The sequence below is a fragment of the Panthera tigris genome, chromosome B3, assembly GCF_018350195.1.
Source record: "Panthera tigris isolate Pti1 chromosome B3, P.tigris_Pti1_mat1.1, whole genome shotgun sequence".
NCBI lineage: Eukaryota > Metazoa > Chordata > Mammalia > Carnivora > Felidae > Panthera > Panthera tigris.
The window spans coordinates 23,805,277-23,813,324 of NC_056665.1; the positions used below are offsets into that span (position 1 = coordinate 23,805,277).

The following is an 8,048-nucleotide window of genomic DNA, read 5'->3' on the forward strand; positions in this document are numbered from 1 at the left end:
TTCTCCCTCTCCCTCTCTCTCTGCCTGTCCCCTGCTTGTGCTCGCTCACTTGCTAGCTCGCTCACTCTCTCTCTCTCTCTCAAAAATAAATAAACAAGAAAATTTTAATTCCATTAAATAGTTCTAATTCTTTATTGGACTGTGAACATGATAAGGGAAAAATCCACATGATTATTCCTTTTATTGACTTACATGGAATTGTGTATGAAGGCTTGCACTGAAGTTATTCAGGAGTGAGGTAGGAAAAATTAAAATTTCAGTCATTTATTTATTTAGGCCTATGCTACCATGGTGTATGTGTTAGTCATTAAGTTTATAAAGGGCTGCTGGGAGAAAGGATATTTTCAGTGTTTTATGTCAATCACAGATAAGTCAGGAGGTACATAGATGCTTTTGTAATTCTTTGATTCTCAAAATTAGGATTGCAAGCCTTCCTTATGTGCCCCCACCCCCCACTCTACTGCTTTAACACTCCCTTTCCTCTTCTATCATTTCTGCCAGTGTCCTACTCCATAAAGTTTTCAATATTATCCTCTTGGAGTTTTCTTTTGTGTATTAATTTTCCCAAATAATTTAAAAGGTTGAGAAAGGAAGGGGCTGGAAACTGCAATCCAGGTGAAAATGATAGTAGCTCAAAACGTGACAAACCAAATATGGCAAAATATTTAAAATTAGTGAGTTGCCATTTCTATATACTATGTAAATTTGCTTCAAAATAAAGTTAACAGTAGCCATTTCTTTAAAATATATATATACATATATATATATATACACATATATATATATACATATATATATTTATATATGTATTTACTTATATATGCATAAAATTCTTCCAGAAGTATACATAGACACTGATAACACAGGTGATTCTGTATGTCTTAGAGTGACAGCATGGCAAAGGAAGAGGGATCCAACTAGAGTGTCTATATAACTTATCCAAAATAACATACTTCTGAGAGGAAGAAGGGACTATTCATCATCATGCCAGGACAGTGGTTGTAAACTGAGTCTTCACCAGGCAAATACAGCTATATGGCCATCAGGGATGGAAGGCAGACTTGCCATTACATGTCATTTTGTACATTATGATTTTTCAACATGTGAATATATTAACCATTCAAATTCATAAATTAAAAATAGGCATGGGGAAAGGTGTTTAGAAATCAAGGTCTTGGTGCTATTAAAATTGATTTTAGGTCCTTTCAGATAAAAAAAAGTATAGATATTGGGGCACCTGAGTGGCTCAGTTGACTCTTGATTTCAGCTCATGATTCATGAGATAGATAGAGCCCTGTATCAGGCCCTGCACTGACAGTGTGAAGCCTGCTTGGGATTTTATCTCTCCCTCTCTCTCTCTCTGCCTCTTCCTCACTTGTGCTCTCTCTCTCTCTAAATAAATAAACTTAAAAAATATGTAGTTCTATATAACTATGATAGTCCCCAATTTATAATGGTTCAAGTTATGATTTTTCAGCTTTACAATGGTGCAAATGCAATACTCATTTCGTAGAAATTATGCTTCAAATTTTTTTTAAGTATAAACTCCATGTTTGTTTGTTTGTTTGTTTGTTTGTTTGTTTGTTTTTTCCAGAGAACAATTTCTCTTCAGTACTTAAGGACTTACTTCCTTACATGGACTTCAGTGGAGGTTGTAGGGAAGCACCAGCTGGTCTAAATGTAGGGTTTGGGGATATTTGGGAGCCTCAGTTGGTTAAGCATCTAACCCTTGATTTTGGCTCAGGTCATGATCTCATGGTTTGTGGGATGGAACTCCATGTCCAGCTCTGGGCTGAGCATGGAGCCTGCTTAAGATTCTTTCTCTTTCTCTGCTCCTCTCCCATGCACACACACATTCTCTCTCTCCCTCTCTAAAAGAAAAATAGAAAAGAAAATTTTAATCTGGGTAGGGGTGTTTGGTCTTTTTGTGCTTCACCAGAGCAATTCCTGACCATTTTTCTATGAATGGCACAACTCCCACAGTAATGTAGCTTCACATACAGCTTGGGAAGCACATAGGCAACTAAGATATTCACTTTGGAAATGTCCCTGGCAGTGTTGGCCTCTACTATGTTCTGAATAAAAGGAACTTTTTTTGTTTTAATGTTTTTTTTTCTTTTTCTTTTTGAGAGAGTGTGTATGTGAACAGGGGAGGGGAAGAGAGGAAGATACAGGATTTGAAGTGGGCTATGCGCTGACAGCCTGATCTGGGGCTGCAACTCATGAACCATGAGAACATGACCTGAGCCAACAGAGCCACCCACATAAAAGGAACTTCTTAATGGCCCTGTCCTTGGGCATGCAGTGGGCATAGCTGGTGCCACAAATAGGCTACATGTGACCCTTTTTGCAACATGGCCATTATTTCTTCTTTTCTTGGTCATCTTGGAAGCAAGGACCCAAGAGAGCAATACTGCAAATTTAATTTTTTTTTTTTATGTTTTCTCAGGCTAGTGATCTGAGGCATGATACTCTTTCTTGATGCTGGACAATAGCAGGGTGCCACAGCTACCAGTCAGCCATGCAGTCTGTGCCCATGCAACCATTATATTTTTCACTTTCAGTACAGTATTCAATAAATTGCATGAGATATTCAACACTTTATTATAAGATAGGCTTTGTGTTTGATTTTGCCCAACTGTAGGCTAATGTAAGATTTCTGAACATATTTAAGGTAGGCTAGGCTAAGCTATGATGTTTGGTAGGTTAGGTGTATTAAACATTTTTGACTTTTAATATTTTCAACTCAGGCTTATCAGAACATAACTCCATCATAAGTTGTGGAGGATCTGTGTATAGATATATAGATCCATAAAAACTGTGTGTGCATGTATTTTTCACATGTAATTATAATGATACTTGCAATCCCAATCTAGTCACACAGGGTTTGATTTGCTTTCCTCCATTCCCTATCTGTATCACCTTCCTCCACATTGAGAACCCTCTTTCCCAGAGTCTCCCTGTTTTGTCTTCTCCTCTCCTCCTCTCTTTTCCCCTCCCATTGTTCATTCTTCTGTTCTTCCTTCCTTCCCATTGGTTGACAGAGGAACACAATGTAGGCATCATAGGTTTAATATCAAAATTTCAAAAATGTCACAGAAAATTCAAGCAGTGTTCTGGAAAGAGAAAGGGCTTTTGATCTAGGGGAATGAGGAATATTTGTAGGTACACAGGGCCTGAATTGACAGTGGCTTAGGGAAGCTGTAGGGACCCTGTCAAGTGGGTGTCCCCTCATGAGTGTGGCAACTTATCTGTTTGAGCCTTGGGTGACAGAAGAAGCCCAGGGCCATGGCCAATCCCAGACAACCTTCCGTGGGGCTGCCACACAATTTCCTATAAAAGGCATATGTGAATTTTTTTCCAAGATGGGTCCAACATTTCTTTTCCTATGGAATAGTGAACATGAGGTCAAAGTCCATGTGATACTTTTTATGTTAGTAACCAGTCTCTGCCACAGGAGAAAAATACATGTTTTCAAGTAAAATTGAATAAAGGAGGTAATAAGTTATATTGTTATATTGTTTTCTTTAAGGGGGCAAAGGATATTTTATGCATAAATATTTTTCTTTCATTCTGCTTATGTCCTCACTTTAAATACTCAGAAGATACTCCAGAAATCTCTGAATCTGTGTCCTGTTCCATCTGCACATTATTAGTAATGAGTTTTTAAATTTAATTTACAATTAGTTAACACAGTGTAATATTAGTTTCAGGTGTACAATATAGTGATTCAACACTTCCATACATCATCCGATGCTCATTTCAAGTGTACTCCTTAATCCCCGTCATCTATTTCACCAATCCCTCCATCCACCCACCTCCCCTCTGGTAACCATCAGTTTGTTGTCTACAGTTAAGAGTCTATTTCTTGCTTCATCTCTCTTTCTTATTTTTTCCCTTTGCTTTCTTGTTTTGTTTCTTAAATTCCACTATGAATGAAATCCTGTGGTATTTGTCTTTCTCTGACTTGTTTCACCTAGCATTATACTCTCTAGGTCCATCTATATCATTGCAAATGGAAATATTTCATTATTTTTTTTTCGTAATGTTTATTTTTGACAGAGGGAGAACATGAGCAGTGGAGGAACAGAAAGAGCGAGAGAGGGATAGATGGTGCTGACAATGGAGAGCCTGATGCAGGCTCAAGCTCAGGAACTGTGAGATGGTGACCTGAGCCAAAGTCAGATGCTTAACTCATTGAGCCACCCAGGTGCGCTGACTTCATTCTTTTTCACTATTGAGGAATATTCCATTCTATACATATACCACTTCTTCTTTATTCATTCAACAGTTGGTAGACAGTTAGGCTTTTCCCATAATTTGGCTATTGTAGAAAATGTTGCTATAAACATTGGGGTGCATATATCCCTTCAAATTAGTATTTTTGTAATCTTTGCATAAATACCTAGTGGTATAATTACTGAATTGTAGGGTAGTTCTATTTTTAACTTTCTGGGGAAACTCCATACTGTTTTCCAGAGCAGATGTACCAATTTGCATTCCCAAGAGCAAACAGTGCAAGAGGGTTTCCCTTTCTTCACATCCTTACCAACACCTGTTGTTCCCTGTGTTTGTGATTTTAGCCATTCTGACCAGTGTGAGGTGATCTCTCATTGCAGTTTTGATTTGCATTTCCCTCATGATGAGTGATGTTGAGCACCTTTTTATCTATTGGTCATTTATATATACATAAATTATAATATTATAATTCCTAAGTATAAAAGGATTAAGCACTAAATGGAAGTCAAATGCGTTAAAAAAAACTATTGAAATTTAAATGGAAAATATTACATTAGCAATATCATAAATTATTTTCCAAAGAATATTGTAGGAAGTAAGGTACATTAAATATTATATAGTGACTAAGTCTAGAATATTTTTACTTGCATTCTTGTCCATATAGTTTAAAACTCTAGAGCACTGACTGAATGAGAAGATCATTTTAAAATAAATAATAGAGGAGCATGTGAATACCTTAGGCCTCCAACTCTTGATTTTGGCTCAGGTAATGATCTCAGGGTTTGTAGGTTTGAGCCCCACATTGGGCTCTGTGCTAATAGTGCAGAGCCTTCTTGGGATTCTCTCTCTTTCCCTCACTCTCTGATCCTCCCCCCAGTTGTGTATGATTGCTCTCTCTCTCACTCTCTCTCTCAAAATAAACAAAGGTAAATTCTTTAAACAATAGATTGTGGCATATGCCTTCTTTTTATTCAGAAAAAAAATTTAAGATTATTTATTTTGAGAGAAATAGAGCAAGAGAGAATGAGCAGGGGAGGGGCAGAATAGAAGGAGACAGAGAGAGAGAGAGAGAGAGAGAGAGAGAGAATCTCAAGCAGGCTCCATGCCATCAGTGCAAGCCCAATATGTGGCTCCGTCTCACAAACTGTGAAATCACAAGCTGAGCTGAAACCAAGACTCAGATGCTTAACTGACTGAAACCAAGACTCAGATGCTTAACTGACTGAGCCACCCAGGGGCCTCACAGTTTTGTTTTTTTTTTTTTTTTTTTTTAATGTAATGTCTATACTCAAGGGGGGCGGGCTTGAATTTACAACCAGGAGATCAAAGACTCATATGCTCTACTGAACTTAGCCAGCCAGGGCCCCCGGGGTATATGCAATTTTAAGGATAAAAGGAAGATGGCCTTTGTGCTTTTATGTGCAAATAATGTTCTTATGGAGATAGTCCTCAGAGTTTCCATTAGCCTTGAGTGACAAGATTCTTTAAGTATTGTGTGAAAAAGAGACAATCCTTTTACTGATAGGAGGTTTCCAATTCTATCTGGGTTGGATCTTCTAGATATCTCCAGGAGTAACAGCAATTCATTATAAGGTGGCCAAAGGGAGTCACTAATTTTGAACTGGATCCTGTGGAACATCAAATAGTTTATTTATATGAATCTGTAACGTTTTATGTAGTGCTATCAGCTATGCAGTTGATTCTTTTTTTTTTAAATTTTTTAGAAAGAGTGTGAGAGGCACAGAGAGAGAGGGAGAGAGAGAAGCTTAAGCAGGCTCCTTGCTCAGTGTGGAGCCATATGTGGGACTTGATCTCAGGACCCTGAAATCATGACCTGAGTCAAAATCAAAAGTCAGATGCCTGAACAACTGAGCCACCCAGGCGCCCCCAGTTGATTCTTTTTGTTTGTTTGTTTGTTTGTTTTTTAGTAATCTCTACACCCAATGTGAGGCTTGCATGACACCAAGATCAAGAGTCACACGCTCTTCTGAGTGAGCCAACCTGTTGCCCCTATGCAGTTGATTCTTGAATTTTTTTTTTCTTTTTGCTATATCAGGTAGAGGGAAATGGTCTCATAGATACTCAAATGGTCTCATAGATACTCATGAGATACTCTCATATACTTTTTTTTTTTTTTTTGAGGCATTTTTTTAAGTAGGCTCTATGCCCAACCTGGGTCTTGAACTCATCACCCTGAGGTTAAGAGTCACATGCTCTACTAACTGAGACAGCAGGGCACCCTCTTTTAACCATTTTTGTTTTCAGCTTATCAAACTCTCCATTCAGAAAATGTCACTATGTGATGCTTAAATTCATTGTGTATTACATGAAGAGATTCAGTATCTGTTGTTGTTTATCCAACCCTTTATTCTCTTTCCAAGTCTCCGTTTAACCTTTTGTTCTTTGACTAAATGGTAGAGTATCATTTCAAGATCAGGTATCAATTTTTGGAACACTTCCTTATGTTACCAGATCATCTTCATTCAGTGGAATTATTTCAGGAGTTTCTGCCATTAACTGAGTTCAGTGGCCAAACATTTCATCTGCATAACTAATGTTTATTGAGCATTTGAATTGGTGACTATCTCCATTCCAACAAGTGATAATGTATTCTAACATTCTGTCATATCATTACATGTTCCTTCATATTCTTTTTTTTATTTTAAGTAATCTCTATACCCAATGTGGGACTCAAACTCACAACCCTGAGATCAAGAGTGGCATGATGTTCTACCAGCCAAGCCAGCCAGGTGCCTCTCTTCACATTCTTTAATAAGTTCTACTTACCCATCTTTAAAAAAAAAAAAAGTTTATTTATTTTAAGAGAGAGGGAGAGAAAGCACAAGTGGGGGAGAGGCAGAGAGAGGGAGAGAGAGAGAATCTCAAGCAGACTCCACATTGTCAGCACAGAGCCCAACATGGGGCTTGATTTCATGAACAATGAGATCATGACCTGAGCAGAGATCAAGAGTCGGATACTCAACTGACTAAACCACCCAGGTGCCCCATATTCTTCTTAAGCATCTTAACATCTTCCACATCTGTTATACTATCTGGATCTAGATCTTGCCAATTCACTGGCATATGCTTGTGATCTTCTTAGCCTTATGATGAAAATAATAATAATAAAAAAATGGTGTGGGAACTTCAGTCACATTATCTGTGCATCAGTTTTCTTACTCTTTTCAGAGAATGTTATAGAAAATAAAGAAGCTCATATATTAAAAAAAAAAAAACAAAAAAAAAAACGTTTTGAGTACTTGAAGGGAAGCCCACAAGTTAACTAGTTCTTTTGTCTTTCTCTCCTAACCAGTGGGGTCTGGAGCTGGCATTGGTGTGGGAGCTAGAGAAGAGTGGTACTCAAGGCTAGCTGAATATGGAGTATTAAGTTTTCTGAACACGATTCCAATGTGTGGGGAGTTTTTCCCCATACCATCAAGCAATTCTTAGAGACCATCTGGGTGACCTATAATTGAACTCCATTCTGACACCATCTATCCACAGATAAAATCAGATTCCACAGGTTAAGGATTCAGACCCACAAAACTACCCCCTCATTCATATGCCAATTTCCAAATTCAGGTTGTTACCTGTGCTTCTTACCAACTGGCTGTAATTCAGATTCATATGGCTTCCTCCTTAGGTGGGATTAATTTGCTAGAGTGACTCCTAGGACTCAAGTAACCAGTTTATTCACAGATTACAAGTTTATTACAAAAGATATAATGAATAGCTAGATGGAAAGACACACATGGCAAAGTCCCAAACAAAGGAACTTGTTTCTCCATGGAGTTTGGGTCCAGAACGTT

The 8,048-nt window shown here is 37.9% G+C and overlaps 2 pseudogenes; both read right to left on the minus strand.

Annotated features, from left to right (window-relative positions):
- Nucleotides 1–1,631: 1,631 nt before the first annotated feature.
- On the minus strand, nucleotides 1,632–2,384 carry LOC122239203 (annotated as a pseudogene).
- Nucleotides 2,385–5,754: 3,370 nt separating this feature from the next.
- Nucleotides 5,755–7,323, minus strand: LOC122239492 (annotated as a pseudogene).
- Between the last annotated feature and the right edge of the window lie 725 nt (nucleotides 7,324–8,048).